General features: G+C 41.5%; 1 protein-coding gene across 2 annotated transcripts in view; it reads right to left on the reverse strand.

The window, feature by feature from the left end:
• Window positions 1–17,665, reverse strand: part of LANCL3 (LanC like family member 3) — a 100,019-nt gene that overhangs the window by 49,586 nt on the left and 32,768 nt on the right. The window lies entirely within an intron of this gene.

A 17,665-nucleotide genomic window follows, 5' to 3' on the forward strand; every position in this document is an offset into this window, starting at 1 on the left:
AAGACCCAGAGGTGGACTACCAGCAGATTGAGAAAATGGACACCAGTGGAATAGCACATCATGTTGTGAAAGACAGAGAATGTTCGGGTTAAACAGAGAAGCTCAGTCCACTTTGTAGCAGGCTTGGAAGCCATGCAGAACTGTGCAATTCAGGGCACCTGGGTGGCTCTGTTGGTTAATCGACTGCCTCCAGCTCAGGTCATGATCCTGGAATCCTAGGATCAAGTCCCGCGTCAGGCTCCCTGCTCAGCAGAGTCTGCTTCTCCCTCTGACCCTTCTCTCTCATTCTCTCTTGCAAATAAAAAAAAAAAAAGGTGTGCAATTCATGTGTTACCCATGTACTTAGAAAATTCTGTCTTACCACATGATAACGGATGATTGGGAGAAGGGGGAAAAGAAGGGTCCTGGCCCTTAGGGTTAAATATTTGAGATAATTTAAATATTAGGTTAAAAAAGGCTTTTCCCCCCAACATATGATTTCTCAGTGCAGTATGAATCTCCAAGAGTGGGTCAGAGTTTGCAAAGAAAATATATGACCAAAGGTCCCTCTCCTTTTGCATAATCTCCAATATCACAACTCCGTTTGGGAAATGCCAGAGAGGCAACAGGGAACCTCTCCTACTTCCAGCCTAAGGAAGTGGTATGAGGACTTGCACAAGGTCTACAAGCTGTGAGGTGTAAAATAAGCTAAATTGTTGACATGAAAGAAAACCTGGGAACTCTCCTTTAGGACTACACAAGTTGCCCTCCAACTGGAGTTCCTCTCCCACACAAAGAATTCTGACACCTCTCCACTACCCAAAGAAGTACAATACTAGGAAATACCAAGTGGAAGGGAAGTGCTGTGGGGGGCTCCTCAAATGAAAAGGGAGCTGAGAAGCAGGAGAGAAAACAGATGGTAAAGAGGAGCAGAAGCTGTGGCAATGATGTCTTGGGAAAGACAAAAGAAGAGGAGAAGTCAGCCTATGCGTCCGCACTGTAAATGATCCTCAGGGGGCACCTGACAGGCATGTGTGAGAGGAGCGGATAATATGACTTTGGCCCGAACTATGGGTGCAGGGCCAAGGGATACCAGTTTGGTGGTGGTGGGGGGGGTTTGGGAACAGGGGTTGAGCTGGATCCACACCAACATCACTTTTCCCATCTCAAGTTTCTGAGTGCCTCCCAGTCCCTGGGTATGGTGGTTCACTGAGGTGGACCACTTGGAGTTCAAAGTCAACAATTTCAAGTCATAAAATCGGAAAGACTGAAATTCTGGACATAGGACTAGACACAGTCCAAAGTCTTAACAAATGAATATCTTCCGCAACAAATCGAAACAAATCATTTTATTGAACCTGGAGGGAAGAAAGACATAATTCTCAAGTGAGCTGAGGAAAATAGAAAAAAAATCACCAAATACTAATTTAAGGTGATAAAATGTTATCAGTATTCTCCTTATTTAGAAAGCTGCTTGTAAGGTTTTATTTCAGTGAATGTGAAAATATTTGTTATGGGCTGCTACTGATCCACCCACACTTATTCTACCATAAAAATGACCTTCAACCAGAATTCCCTTCAGCAAAGGAGTTTTGTGGAACTCAATGCCTATAGCTAGAGAAAGACTACATAACTGATCTTCAGAACCAATCAAATATCTTAAATTTACTTGTCAAGCAACAGTATGTGTATGGTCTGCAAATACTGTGTCAAGCTCTGTATAGAGTCTACAGAACTAATAAAAGACACATAGTGCATGACCTCCAAGTACGTATAACTGGACAAGGGGCTGAGGGCTACACAAACACCCATCAGAGCTGCAGAGACTGTCTGAGAAGCAAAATAATGGAGGGAAAAATACAAAGGTGCATGTTACTGAGATATCCAAAGCCAGCTTGGTCTAATTTAGAAAGGTTGAAATCTTGTATTAAAAGCTTTCTTTAATCTGGATTTAAATGAGATGGGGGAGCTATTGATGTGACAGAAACAAGGCTGTGATCTGTGGGGATCAGTGTTAAGAAGTTGTGAGCTAAGAGTCTGCCGCCACTTCTCCAGCCCTTTGGGTCATTCCAAGAATGTACTAGGAGAGTTCACATGATGGCAAGGGCCTCTCAGCTTTGGTAAGGATACTCCTTTAAGTCAGGCATGTGGGGTTCAGTGTTAAAGAATAACTGAGGATCCAAATGATTACTCTGGATACAACACCTCATTTATCAGTTTCCAACAGCTGTTATCACTGGTCTAAAGGTATCGGGAATATAGCTAAATCTGTCCATCCTGGCCATGGTCTCATGGTTAGTCATACAGTCTTTGCCCCATTTGCAAATTCCCTGTGACACTGGAAAGACAGCCATAGGATTGCTGGGATTTCTGGTTCCAGAAGTGGGGCCACCAGCAATTAAGATCTGCATGGGCCAGGCCAGATCAATGTGTCCTAGCTTCTCTGAAACCACATAGGCTTTGGAGCTAGTGTCAGTTTCCTTAGACCTGATGGGAAGTGGGGAGATGAACTTCACTGACTCTATCACAGCCCCAAGTATCTGCCTCCTTCTCTCTTTTTAGGAAGGGTTCCGTCCTCCAGCGGCCCGAGTAGTACCCAGATCTACACGTGTGCCCTGTTGTTCCTATTGTCTGAGACCCCAAGAGTCATCTGCTCTTTTGCCTTTAGGCCATCTTTCTCTGGAGACTCCCACACTCTGTATTTCACTGGAGCAGTTAGGGGGGGTTCTTAGGAGAGCAGAGTTCCAGAAAACTCCAAATGGTCAATAATGATGAGCACTTTGGGCATGGCAGAGTAAGAGGGCTACAGAGAAACACAGAAGGAAACCAAGCTGTGTCACCTGAGGATCAGCTTACCAGCCTTTCTGGGGGCATCCCCATTTTATGCCTTTTTGTATGTGCCCCAGAGCTCTCACCTTGGCTAAGTCTTGAAGTTAGAAGGGATATATTTTAGCAGAAAACAAAGAGGGAAAAGCATTCTAGGTAGGAGTGACAGTGAGCAATGGCCAAATGTGATGCTTCAAGCACTCTGAAGAAGAGAAATGAAGGGAGCTTGTTGATAGACTGGGATAAAAGGGAGAGAAGACTTGATGACATAGTGAGAGTCTGAGTACAGGGAGGGGTGAATGGAGGTTCTGTTCAGCTGTCTTCCATTTCCAGGGAACATGGAATGACAGGAAATTTCCACTGAGTAAGAGGAAATGGTTGGAACATCTGACAACACGGTTGAATGCAAGAAAGTGCTGAGACCACAGTCTGCAGAGTAACTTCTCCTTTTTGCTTTCTTGATCAAGGGCAGATTTTGTCACTAGCAATTAGTATTTAATTAGCAAGTTTCAAAGTTTAATAATAATATGTCACCAAATAGAACCATATAATTTAAAAATAGCTCAACCAGATTTTAACCCCCTTTGTCAATGCCCTTACAAAACAAAATTTTTTTTTAATTCCACTTTATATTTCTTCAGTGTCTCATTTACTATCTCTCTCCATCTCCCCTCACTTGGGCTTCAGTGTTGCATGAACTCTACTAAATTTAGGAAGATCCAGTTACATCTCTAAGCAAAGGGTTTTCTGCAGACTATCCTGTCAGAACACACCCTCAAGGAGAATTTATTATGGAGTAAAAGTGGATGGGAAAAAGGGGTTTTGATCACTGGAAGAAAGGAACATACTTCCAAATAAGAATCTGTGTGAAAGTGCTATATAAATGATAATAGTGGTAATGATTATAATTATTCAGTCTTTGGTTCCACTTTTTTTAATTCTAACTTAGGATCCCATGCAAAAGATTGAATATAGGTATAATTTAGCCCAGCATTTCTTTTCATACACTAGTCTACACAATTTTCTCTTCAAAAAGAGTGAGGATGGAACATCCCTTGCAATAACCCACCTTCCCTAGTAATTGCACCGGTAGAAGAATTATAGGACTGGACTGTGGCGTCACCACTGGGATCAAGAATGGGAGGGGAGGCCCCAGACAAAGAGAAGTGGAGGTCTGCAATACGGGATGTGTTATGGGTCAAAGTATATCCCTCCAAAAAGACAATGTTGAAATCTTAACCTCCAGTACCTGTGAATGTGACCTTATTTGGAAATTGATGATTAAGTTGAGGTCACTGGGGTGGGCCTTAATCCAATAGGATTGTGTCCTCACAAAAAGTGGAAGTTTGGACGCAGGCATGCACACAGGGGGGACAATGTGAAGGCACAGAGCACACACCATGTGAAGATGAAGGTACAGATCTACAAGCCAAGCGATGCCAAAGCCTGCCAGCAAACCACCAGAAGCTCGGGCAAAGACATGGAACAGATCCCACCTCACGGCCCTTAGAAGGAAGCAACCCTGCCAACACCCTGCTCTTGGACTCTGCCCTCCAGAACTATGAGGCAATAAATTTCTATTGTTTGTAAAACCAAGTTCATGGTACTTTGTTAACAACAGCCTTAGGGAACTAACACAGGGTGGTAAGGGCAAGAGGCGAGGAGCAGCACCACTTCTTACAAGGAACAGGGCTCCCCTTCCTCTGGTTGTTTCCCCATGATATTCTCCTCAACTCCAGTTTTAGCAACTCAGGGTCAGGAATAGGATTAAGAGCTGCAGGGCCACACGTGGTATTTGCAAAGAGCAATATCCTAAAACCAAATACACATACCCAGCCTGGGTTGCTGTGTTGTCCAAAGACACCTATGAAGTTCCAGCTTGAGGCCCAATGGGTGACCTTGCGCAATGCCCCATGGCCTCCTCCTACAAGGAGACAGAGGGCCCCCCGAGAACCTTGGGGGTGGCAGGGTTCAAAGTAGCAGTGCATTGTTCTTCAGTTTGACCTTCAAGAAGGCCCTTTCAGTACAACATGATCACTGCAGTTAACACTGCTGTATGGTATATCTGAAAGTTGCTAAGAGAATAGATCCTAAAAGTTCTCATTGCAAGGACAAAAACATTTTTCCTTTTTTTTTTTCTCTCTTTTTTGATATCTACATGAGATGATGGATGCTAACTAAACTTTCTCTGGTAATCATTTCACAATATATGTAAGTCAAGTCATTATCTGTATACCTTAAACTTATATAGTACTGTATCGTCAATTACATCTTAGTGGAAAAAAAAAAAAAAAAGAGGCACTCTCAGCTGGAGTAGGCCAGAGGCTGAGCAGGCCAGCTCCAGGCCTCCCATCTTACTTCTGACCAAAGCAGCTATGCTTTTCTCTCCTTCCTGAATAAGGCTTCCATATATGATTCCAATTAAATGAAGCGTTCCCCAGATTAAAGATAAATGCCTTGAAATTCCTTTGTAAGACCCCTGGGCTTCAGTCAAACTCATCTAGTAACCATTCTTCATACACACTTCACCCTCCCTGCCTTAATGTCTTTCCCTCTCCTGGGAATGCCCTTATTCTTAATTTCAGCAACTGTGCCATAGTCTTTGCCACTTAAAAATACTTGTTCCCTGCAAAAAGAAGTCCAATTCTACTTGAATCTTGGGCTAGAATTCCTAGAAGCCATAGAAGGTAGACCAACCCCTGGTGTGGATGGTCATATGCCCAAATTCTAGTCAATGAGACAAAGGGGAGGTTTGCGGGGAGGCACCTAGGAAAGAGTTGCCTACTTGATCAGAAAGCAGAAGAATTCTTTGTCCCATCTCCCACCGCCCAACCTTTGCTTCTTGCCTATGAATACCGTTGACTGAGGATGTGATTCTCAGAACTACAACAGCCATCTTATGATCATAAGGGGGAAAAAAGAGGCATACTCCACATTTGCAACAACATGGACCTTGAAGGTAATATATTAAGTGAAATAAGACAGGAAAATACTGTATGATCTCACTTATATACAGAATCTTTAACGCCCGTCCCCAAACAACAACAAAAAATCAAGCTCATAGGTAGACAGACAGAATAGTGGTCATTAGAGGTGGGGGGTGGGAGGTGGGCAAAATGGGTGAAGGGGGTCAAATGTACAAACTTCCAGTTATAAAGTCAGTCATGCAGATGTAATATACAGCATGGAGACTATAGTTAATAATCCTGTATTGCATACTGAAAGTTTTGCTAATAATCTTAGTCATCACAAGAAAAAAAAAATTTTGTAACTATGTATGATGATGGCGAGGAACTGTGATCATTTTGCAATATATACAAATTTAGATCTTCATGTTGTACGTCTAAAACTAATACAATGTTGTATGGCAATGATACCTTAATTTAAAAAAAAGAGAGAGAGAGGGCTGCAGAGATACTGACCCAGAACCCTGACATCCTTGCATACTTGAATCAGCACTGGAGGCCACCTACCCCCCGGACTACACCTTGTGTAAGAAAGAACCCCTCTTCAATTCACTGCCAATTAGGTTTTCTGTTACAGTCAAACGCACTCCTCACTGATACATTTCCCACCCTCCAAGGCCCCCTCCAGGGAACATTCAGAGATCTCCCCATCTGCCAAACAGACAAAATTTTTCTCTTTACTTCCATCTTCTTTGTGCCTACAGTCACAGCTGTTAATGCTCCTTATCACATTTGATAATTCATATTCAAATTTCATTTTTCTTTTAAATTACAGGCCCATGAGGACAAGACCTTAATGTGTTCTTCCTCTGATAGAAGTGATCTTTTAAAACAGTGCTTTTAAAAATTTTTAATTGATGTATACTTGACAATGTTACATTAGTTTCAGGTGTACAACATAGTGATTTGACAAGTCTATGTATTATGCTATGCTCACTACAAGGGTAGCTACCATCTGTCACCAAACAATGCTATTTTACAGTATCATTTACTATACTTCTTATGCTGTGCCTTTCTTCCCCATGACTTATTCTTTCCGTAACTGGGAGCCTGTGCCTCCCCCTCCCCTTCACCCATTTTGCTCAGCCCCCACCCCCTCCCATCTAGCAACCACCAGTTTGTTCTCTGTACTTACGGCTCTGTTTCTGCTTTTTGTTTATTCATCTGTTTTGTTTAGATTCCACATATGAGCAAAGTCATACGTATTTGTCTTTCTCAGTCTGATATATTTCACTCAGCATTATACCCTCTACACCCATCCATGCTGTTGCAAATGGCAAAATCTCATCCTTATTTATGGCTGAGTAATATTCCACTATACATACATACAACACACCCCCCATCTTCTTTATCCATTTGTCTAGTGATGGACACTTTTGTTGCTTCCATTGTTTAGCTATTGTAAATAATACTGCAATAAACACAGGGGTGCATGTAGCTTTTCAAATAGTGTTTTGGTTTTCTTTGGGTAAATACCCAGTAGTGGAATTACTGGATCATATGGTAGTTCTATTTTTAATTTTTTTTAAGGAACCTCCATACTGTTTTCCACAGTGGCTGCACCAACTTGCATTCCCATCAACACTGCAGGAAGGTTCCTTTATTTTCCTCATCCTCCTCAACACTTGTTGTTTCTTGCCTTTTTGATTCTAGCCATTCTGACAGGTGTGAGGTGATAGCTCAGTGTGGTTTTGATTTGCATTTCCCTGATGATTAGAGATGTTGAGTGTTAAAAACAATGCTTCTAAAATATTAATGTGCATACAAATCACCTTATGAACTTGTTAGAAGTGGAGATCCCTGGCCCCAACCACTGAGTGTCTGATTCAGTGGTTCTGGGGTGGGGCTGAAGAATATGTATCTCAAACAAGTTCTCAAATGATGCAGGTTCACTGTCCAGGGTCACTCTGAGGAAACACTAATGTAAGACACGGCTCACCATTTCTATAATCCTCTGTTAACCTCTTTCCTTTTTGTATTGTATCCCCAGTGATTTTGTGAACTCCTTGAGGGCAGGTATCATGTTTCACACCCCTTGGTACCTCCAGAGTACCTAGCCCAGCAGCACTCATACTGAGTAACTGAATGGAATGAATGAGTGAAGTGAATACAGCACCTAACCTTCAGGTCTGGTTTCTTCTTCTCCCTAACAGTGATAAATATGACACAAGCCACTACCTCAACTGATATTTCTGCAGGGTTTCAGAATTCTAGTCAATAAGATGCAGCCAAGAGCCCTTTTCTTTTCTTTTTTTTTTTTTATTGGTATTGTGGAGCATTTATTTCTTTGCACTTATTTATTTAACAAATATGCAAGTCAACTATATTTCAGGCACAGTGCTAGGTTTTGAGGATGCAACAATGAGCAATATTGGTGTTCTTGCCCTTATAAGCTTGGAGTCCAGGGGAATGATCAAATATTAATCAACCATACAACAAAAGTGAAATTATAACTATAGAAGATGTTGTAAAAGAGAAAGGACAGAACCTTCTAAAATAATTATACTGATCATATTAACTCAGAGAGTTTTAAACACATTTCAGTAAAACTGCCTAGAGTAACATCTTTAGAACTATGGCTGTGGCACAAGGATATACTCACACTTTGTGTGAAAATGCATTTAGACTATACCTTAACTGATTTATTACTCTATAAACCTTTATTATTCTATAAATTCTTATAAAAACAAATTTGATATACTTTATACTACACATGCACTATACATGAAATGAGTCATTCTATGTAAATGTAACCCACAAAACATTGGGAATTAATTAGCTAAACAGCTATAGACAGAGTAGAGATTTAATGCTGTTATATGGGAAGGATTTTACATAAAACAAGACCAAATCTTTTCTATAGCTAATACTAACAGCCATGAGGCAAAGTTCTGTATTTAACCAATTGTTTACTTTCCAGCACATGGTAAGTCATCACTAATGTTTGCTAAAAAAAAAAAAGGATAAATGGATTAAAAACACCTATAAGTCCCTATGAAAGGCATGGCTCTGCTTTCAAGGATCTTAAAAATAACAGGGGTAGAAAGACAACAATAGTCATGCTAAAATGTATAATACCACAAGTATGAGAACAATTTAAAGAACTTTCTAATGAATGCAAGGGCAGAGAAAGATGACTTCCTGTGGAAGGGAGCAGATAATCCAAGAAGTTTTGAAAAAGGGTTAGCATTGGCTCTTGCAGCATGAAAAATATTTGAAAGCAGAATTGTAGGGAAAGGACATTACTGGCCTAGGTAAAAATACAAAGGCAGGAAGATGATGTGGCTAAGCAGTGAGGCAGAGAATCACTGACCTTTGGTGACTTTCAAAAGTGATGTGATCAGAGTCTTTAGGAGGGCTCTCTGGCAGTGGCATTACAAATGGATAGCAATTGAGTACTCACAATTCTAGAAGACAGGGCAAAGTGTTTAAAAGTCCATGGCAGTAATTCTCTAACTTTCTGATCTTAAGACTGCTTTGTAATCTTAAATGTATAAGCATGTAAAGGGATTTATTATTGAAGACAACAAAGAACTCTTATTTTTATAATTTATATTTATCAATATTAAACATTGATTTCAAGATACTTATTAATTAAATTAAGAAAAGCTATAAAAAACTCTGTAATGTAACATAAATAATGTTTTATATAATATGACTATATTTTACTAAATAAAAAATAGTGAGAATATTAGCATTTTTTTATGTCTTTGCAAATCTAATGCCTGCAAGAGCCCTTTTCTTAACACTGGACCCCATTACAATGTAGAGACACTAGGATTTCACTTCTGATTCCTGTTGCATGAGGTCACATATATTTATTAGTTACAATTTTTTTTTATTATACATTTTGTTCCCTCTGGTTCTCTGAGCCAAGAAGTGCCACTTAAAATAATCTAATAAGTAAATAAATTTTCCTCCAGGCAAAACCTCTTTGTCACATATATGCATTATCTGGTTAGAAAACATTATCCAGAGTGGTGGGAGTGCATAGAGAGTTCTTCCTGGAACCTGTAATGGTTGAATTGTTGCAAGGAACATTAAATTTGATTCTTATTTTGTTTTCGGATGGGCCTTGTTCTCAGGGAGGCCACTTATGAAGAAGAAAATCTATGGTATTAGGACAGAGTTGGGGATGGGAGCCTGAATCTCACCCACCACACAACTGTACTGAGTGTGGGGGCTACGGCTATGAAAGGAAATATTTCCTTTCACCCAAAGAGTGGAAATTAATTTCTATGCTGATGACCAAACCTTAAATAGCAGCATTATTTTTGAATGGATATTGTTGTTTAGACAGTTTAACAGGAAATGCTCCTATCAGCAGGATGCCAGGTCTGTGCCACTTTTTCAAAAGCGGAGCCATGGTAAAAAAAGACCCACAGAGAGACATCCCCAATGGATATTTGCTGAGCTGTTTCCTCTTGGTTCTCTGTTAATAGCAAGGGTGAAATGACCTGTTTAGGTCATAAGAAGAAAACATGGTAAAAAGATAAAAGCTGATAGATTCATTTCCAAGGTTTAAAAAGTACCAATGAAAGGTAAATTGCCTGGGCTCTATTTAATACATTCCAACCTCTGACTCTACAGTGGGGATCTGCTGGACCCAGCACCCAATATCCGATTACTTATTCATTCAAAACCACTTACCGAGTACCCAAGCATAGTGGTTCAACAATCACCTTTAAGACCCCACTGTGTGAATTGTAACTATAGCTTCACTGTGTATGTGCTGTGAGAAGCTGGTGAAACCACTACTCCCTCAGAGCCCCAGAGTAATCACCTGAAAATGGAGACAGTAATAGAAGTTATCTCATAGGGTATGTCCTCGCTCCTCACGGTGTGGACCATGAACCTGGAGCATCAACACACCTGGGAGCTTATAAGACCTGCAGAATATTAGGTATTGCCCCAGACAGAGTGAGCCAGAATCTGCCTTTTAACAAGATCCCTAGGTGATTTCTATGCACGTTAAAATTTGAGAAGCACCAGATACATAAGAACCCAGTCTCTGGAGAAATGTCTGTTCATGTCTTCTGCCCAATTTTTAATTGGATTGTTTTTTTTGGGTGTTGATTTGTATCAGTTCTTTATATATTTTGCATACTAACTCTTTACTGGATCCGTCCTTTGCAAATATCTTCTCCCATTCCATAGGTTGTCTTTTAGTTTTGTTGACCCTTTCCTTCGCCATCCAGAAGCTATTTTGATGTAATCCCAATAGTTTATTTTTGCTTTTGTTTCCCTCGCCTCAGGAGACCTATCTAGAAAAATGTTACTACAGCTGATGTCCGAGACATTTCTGCCTGTGCTCTCTTCTAGGATTTTTATGGTTTCAGGTCTCACATTTAGATCTTTCATCCATTTTGAGCCTATTTTTGTGTATGGTGTAAGAAGGTGGTACAGTTTCATTCTTTTGCATGTAGCTGACAAGTTTTCCCAATACCATTTGAAGAGATTGTCTTTTTCCCATTGGATATTGTTTCCTGTTTTATTGAAAATTAACCATGCAATTGTGACTTTGTCCCTGGGTTTTCTATCCTGTTCTGACCTCTGCGTCTATTTTTGTGCCAATGCCATACTGTTTTTGATCACTACAGCTTTGTAATATAACTTGAAGTCTGCAATTGAGATACCTCCAGCTTTGCTTTTCTTTTTCAAAACTGCTTTGGCTATTTGGGGTCTTTTGTGGCTATGTATAAATTTTAGGATTGTTTGCTCAACATGACTCATCATCAGGGAAATGCAAATCAAAACTACAAGGAGCTATCACCTCACACTTGTCAGAATGGCTAAAATCAACAATACAAGAAACAACAAATGTTGGTGAGGACATGGAGAAAAAGGGACCCATATATACTGCTGGTGGGAATGCAAACTGGTGCAGCCACTCTGGAAAGCAGCATGGACGTTGCTCAAAAAGTTAAAAATAGAATGACCCTATGACTCAGCAATTGCACTACTAGGTATTTACCCAAAGGATACAAAAATACTGATTTCAAAGGGATATATTCACCCCCATATTTATAGCAGCATTATTTGCAATAGCCAAATTATGGAAGCAGCCCAAGCATCCATCAACTGATGAATGGATAAAGAAGTGGTATATTTTATACAATGGAATATTATTCAGCCATAAAAATGAATGCAATCTTGCCATTTGCAATGACATGGATGAAGTCACAGTATAATGCTAAGTCAGTCAGAGAAAGACAAATACCATATGATTTCACTCATATGCGGAACTTAAAAAAACAAATGAGCAAAGGCGGGGGGGGGAGAGAGAGAGAGAGAGAGAGAGAGAGAACACAACAGGCAAACCAAGAAACAGACTCTTAACTATAGAGAACAAACTGATGGTAACTAGAGGGGAGGTGGGCAGGGGGATGGGTAAAACAGTTGATGGGGATTAAGGAGTGCATTTGGTGTGATGAGCACTGGGTGATGTATGGAAGTGCTGAATCACTATATTGTACACCTGAAACTAATATTACACTGTATGTTAACTATACTGGAATTAAAATAAGTTTAAACCTCTCTAAATCCCGGGGCGCCTGGGTGGCTCAGTCGGTGAGTGTCTGCCTTCGGCTCAGGTCATGATCCCAGGGTCCTGGGATCAGCTCCCTGCTCAGCGGGAAGCCTGCTTCTCCCTCTCCCACTCCCCCTGCTTGTGTTCCCTCTCTCGCTGTGTCTCTCTTTGTCAGAAAATAAATAAAAAACCAAAAAAAAAAAAAAAACAACAAAACTCTCTAAATCCCAAGCTGACTTTCCAAGAGTCCTTCTTAATGTAATTTTCTTCTTTAATCCATGTTTACAGACAAAACTTATAAGTATCTATTAAACAAACAACCAAAAAAAGAAAGAAAACAGTCTCTTGAACCCAAACTGCCTGAATCCTAGCTCTACCAGTTACCATCTGACTCCTTAAAGCAGTACTTAACCAATTTGTGCCTCCATTTCTTAACCCATAAAATAGGGATAATAATAAAAACTCAACTCACTGCTGAGAAGAGTAAATGAATGAACACATGTGAAGAGCTTATAAAAGGGCATAGCACGTAAGTATTCAGTAAGACTACTGTTATGGTGAGGATTAACTGAGTTGTAAATGCTGAGTGCAGTAAATAAATAGAAAGTACTCGGTAAATATTTGCTGCAGTGGACAAAATGCTGTTGGGTGTTGTCAGGAAAGAGGATTTAAAAATAGACTCTAACTAGAGCACCTGGGTGACTCAGTTGGTTAGGCGTCTGACTCTCGATCTCAGCTCTTGATCTCAGGGTTGTGAGTTCAAGTCCCACACTGGGCTCCATGCTGGGCATGGAGCATAGTTATAAAATAAATAGGAAAAAAAAATAGACCCTGACCTCATGACACTTAGGACTTATTGGTACTAATCCTGCTTACACATGGTGCCCATTAAAAAAAGCCATCACAATAACAGTCTTTCTGAAGCACCCACTCAGTGGTAGTCAAGGCATCCATGCCACAGCCTGGATTTTAAAGGATGGATCTAAACTATAATTCATTAGCCAAACTTGAGTTAATACTGCTCTAGACGCCATGAAGTGACTAGTATGGTGTGGGGGAAAAGCCACATTCCTTGGCTCCCTCATTTTCAAGCAGTTCTCATATATTGCTCACTGAGATTTATAAAGTAGACAGCATTCAAAAGAGCTCTATCTAGTAAATTATGTGGAAACAAGTTGATTCTGCTCGATTGGGGGGAAAGGGCTTAGTTGTTATCGCTGATTCTACACATCTACACTATTTCCTAGGATAAGGTGTGTCCTGCAGCGGTTCTTAAACTTGGCTGCCTATTAAAATCGTCTGGAGTGCTTTTCCAAATTACCAATACCCAGGCCCCACTGGCCGAGATACAGCTTTAATTGCTTTGGAATAAAGCTCAGGCATGGGTATTATTTTTAAAGTTCCCCAAGTTATTATAATGTGCAGCGATGGTTGAGAAACACTGCTATAAAACACATTAGGCCCAAAGGTGCCCCCAGTTAGTGGAGGGAATTAGCAGAAAGTGAACAAGAATCAAGGACAAAAGAGGAAAAGAAGGGAAGCATATCAGAAGGGATAGCTAATCAGGATTCTGCTTCTATGTCTTGGGATAAACCACCAGAAATGTGGCTTTCTTCTCCACCAGGCCAACTAGGGGTTTTATAAATGTGACTTAGTTCCAGACATTCAGCACAAGTCCAGCATAAATCAGAACCCTGAAGTAGCAGGACAAAAGGGGACAGATCCAGAAATGTAGGACTGAGAAAATGGGGTAAGGAGGAAACCGTCCAAAATAATTGCCATAAAGCCTACGGCCTTTACTCAAAGCTTTTTGCAAGGACCATCCCCCAGACTCATTTTCCCCATCAGCCAAACCTGGAAACAACCCACATGCGAGTAGAACGGGTTAAACACATTGCAATAAATATACTGGTACTATTGCAAGTGATGAAATAAAGCATGGACTGCAGGTACACTCAGCAGCACGGATGAATCTTACAGACATATCATGTTGAGAAGGTGGACACATAAGCACACAAATGACATGATTACGTTTGTCTGAAATTCAAGAATGAGCAAAACCAATCTGTGGTGAGAGAAGTCAGCAGAGCAGTTCTCTTTTGGAGGAGGGACTGACTGGGAGGAGCCTGAGGGGGCCTGCTGGGTGGGTGCTGGAAATGCTCTATATCCTGGTCCGGGTGGCTTTATAATGTGTGCACATATATACACTAGTCACTGAGGTGAATACTTCAGATAGGTGCACTTGACCATATGCAAGGTATCTCAATAAAAAAGAAAAAGAAACTTATTTGCTATTATTGTTCACTCAGTAAGTATTTATTGAAGGTCTACTCTGAGCCTGACCACGTGTTAGGCGAATAGAGAGGTGTACAAAACCAACAGAGCCCTTGCCCTCTTGGCACTTAGATTCTAATGAAGATACACAACGTGGAACATAAAGAAATACATGTAACAGGTCATCATGAGGTTGTGATTGTGATAAATGCCACAAAGAAAAATCAAGCAGGGTAAGGGGCTATAATGTATGTGAGGGGGGGCAGGGGGACGGGCCATGCTGTTTTAGATGGGAAAGTCAGAGAAGGCCTTTCTCAGAGAAGGCCTTGAATGTTCCAGCAAGTTCAAGGCACCTGGTTTCCACCCTGTAGCAGATTAGAGGCAGTGCATTACATGAGGATGGGAATGTCGTCTGAAGGCAGACAAACTGACAAAGATTGTCCACTGAAAACACGGGAAGGATGCAGGAGCTATAAACTAGCAGGCCTGAGCACTCCAATGATCCAGCATGAGGGCCACATACCTTCCCACCTCATTAGCCTCATTAGGACATCCCCATAAGGTGCAAAACAGCCTTCTGTTCTATCACTTCTCTTACTGTGTCATCCCCACTTCCTGCCCTCTCCTCCACTAGACAGTATCTTGAAGGTGGGGATTTGGTCCTGTTTGTCATTGTATCCCCAGCACCTACTACCATGAGGGGACATAGCAGGGGAATCAATAAATATTTACTATTTGCCTGGCCTTCTGATGTTGAGTCACTCCGAAAATATTGCTACAACACTACTATTTCCAGAATTCTCTGTGTAAGCATGTAATAGAATTTAGACTTCAGAATGAATAATACATCAAGTTTTAACTTTTAAGATTGACTGTTTAGGGGCACCTGGGTGGCTCAGTCATTTAAGCATCTGACTCTTGATTTCGGTTCAGGTCATGATCTCAGGGTCGTGAGACTGAGCCCTGCCCTGTGTTCCACACTGGGCACAGAGCCTGCTTCAGATTCTCTCTCTCCTTCTGCCCCTTCCCTCCAGCCCCATCCCCCTCTCTAAAAAAAAAAAAAAAAAAAAAAAGATTGAATGCTTAAAACAAAAGTGTCAGCCATCTGGATCTGGAGAACTCACAGGAAACTCATTTCCCAAAGTTGTTAGGGAAATGAGGTGTCACTGTGCTAATCAATCTTGTCTTGACATCACCTGATCTCTCTGTCTCTGCCTCTCAGCCTGGAGTAGTGGTGTTCAAACTTCAGGAGCTAGTTAGAAATGCAGGTTTCCAGGCTCCATCCTCAGAGATTATGATTCACTAGGTCTGAGACATGGGCAAGAATAATAAAACAACACCACTACTGAATGCTTAGTAATTCTAAATGCATCGTTCTAAATGCATTTCATGTCCTATCTCAGCTAATCCACAGCATAATCACATGACACACTTTACAGATGAGGAAAACAAGACACAGAAGGCTCAGGTAACTTGCCTGGGAACACACAAGTGAGTAGCTCTGAGATCCAAACTCAGGCACTCTGGATCCAAAGCCTATGCACTGAGGTTCCTCAGTGTATTGCCATCTGGTATGGATTTACATCAAGCAGGCCAATGATGCTGGTGGTCTGCAGGTACCACTGTAGGAACACTGGCCTATAGCAGTCTTTCCCTTCAATTCTTGCACCCTCTATAACTAGTTACCTTGACCTCGCGCATTCCCCACATCAGAAGGGGACCGCAGGCCCTATCCTTGTGGTTAAAATGATGACTAGGTCTATATCCATGAGAAGGATGGAACAGAATACAAACCATGGTAAGACTGGTAAGCAAAGGCACCTCAAACCATGGTTTGGGATGGGAGACAGAAAAGAAATGGCCACAGCCACGGAACAGATGGACAAGGCATGGGGGTGCTGTGTGTAAGAGGTAAAAAGCTAACTGGCATTCAGCACTCTGCTTCTCTGTCTTGGACTGAAGCAGCACGATCATCTGGGAGATCACGTAAATACTGGCGCGCTCTGCCTGACGCCTCTCCCTGGCTTTAGGAGTGTGTTTGGTCTGGACACGGGGTAGGCTAGAGGTGTTACAGTTAATGCCCTCAACCAATAAGGGACAGGAACCGGCAGATAAAGACACCACATTCTTCACTCCTCCTGGGGGACAACTCTGGGTTGTGTTTCGACACCAGCAATGAAAGGTCCCCATGGGATTGTGCCCCAGCCACCCAGAAGTAACTTGTTCATCATCATCATCATCATCCTCCGTTGGCTTTCTTCCCTTCTTTACCTCACTTTCTACTCCCTCACTATGCTTCCCCGGGTCACCTCCCATGTAAACTAGTCGCTCCCAAAACCTTGTCTCAGAGTGTACTTTAGGGGAAACCGAGCTAAGACAGGGAGTGCTTACAATAAACATAGTGGCTACTACAGGTGAAGTTCTAAAATTGATGAATCCCTTAGTGTGTGATGATGGCCGCTGCTGGCTGGAAAAGCCACTGATGAACGCTAGAAGCTTCTGCTTTTCTTGTTGAATTCTTTTTTATTCTCTCCTTTCCAGGTCTGTGGCCCAAAATGTTTGAAAAGGGCCAAAAGTGACCTCTTAAACATGCAAGCAAAAAATGGGGCTGTTTCCGAGATTAGACTATTAGTAAGGGTCAAGCATTCTGTCTACAGGGATAAAAGGAACAAGGCGAGGAATACAGAGACACTAATTCAAAGCTTAGGACATGCCTTAGGTTAACTTATGTTAACCTATGTGGCAGGTTACATTATCCAAAAAATGTCCACAGTAGCCCATCCATGTACCTTTCCTTTGCCTTCCCCTGCCCCTTGAGCCTCAATGTCCATTGTGACTGCTCTGGCCAACAGAGCACTTTAGAATCGACACTATATGACATCCAAGGCTAGGACATGAGGAGCCATGCATTCTGCCATATTCTCCGGATGCTCATTTAATCCAGCCACCACACTGTAAGAAAGCCCAAGCAGTCTATGGGAAGGCCATTGTGGAGAGGAACCAATGCTCCCAACCCCAGATGAGCTCCCAGTAGACAACCAGCACCAACTTGCTACCCCTGTGAGTGAGCCATCTTGAAAATCGTTCCCCT

This window comes from Callorhinus ursinus, unplaced genomic scaffold (genome assembly GCF_003265705.2).
Source record: "Callorhinus ursinus isolate GAN/ISIS: 27379988/994484 unplaced genomic scaffold, GSC_fseal_2.0 scaffold16, whole genome shotgun sequence".
In the NCBI taxonomy this organism is placed as follows: domain Eukaryota; kingdom Metazoa; phylum Chordata; class Mammalia; order Carnivora; family Otariidae; genus Callorhinus; species Callorhinus ursinus.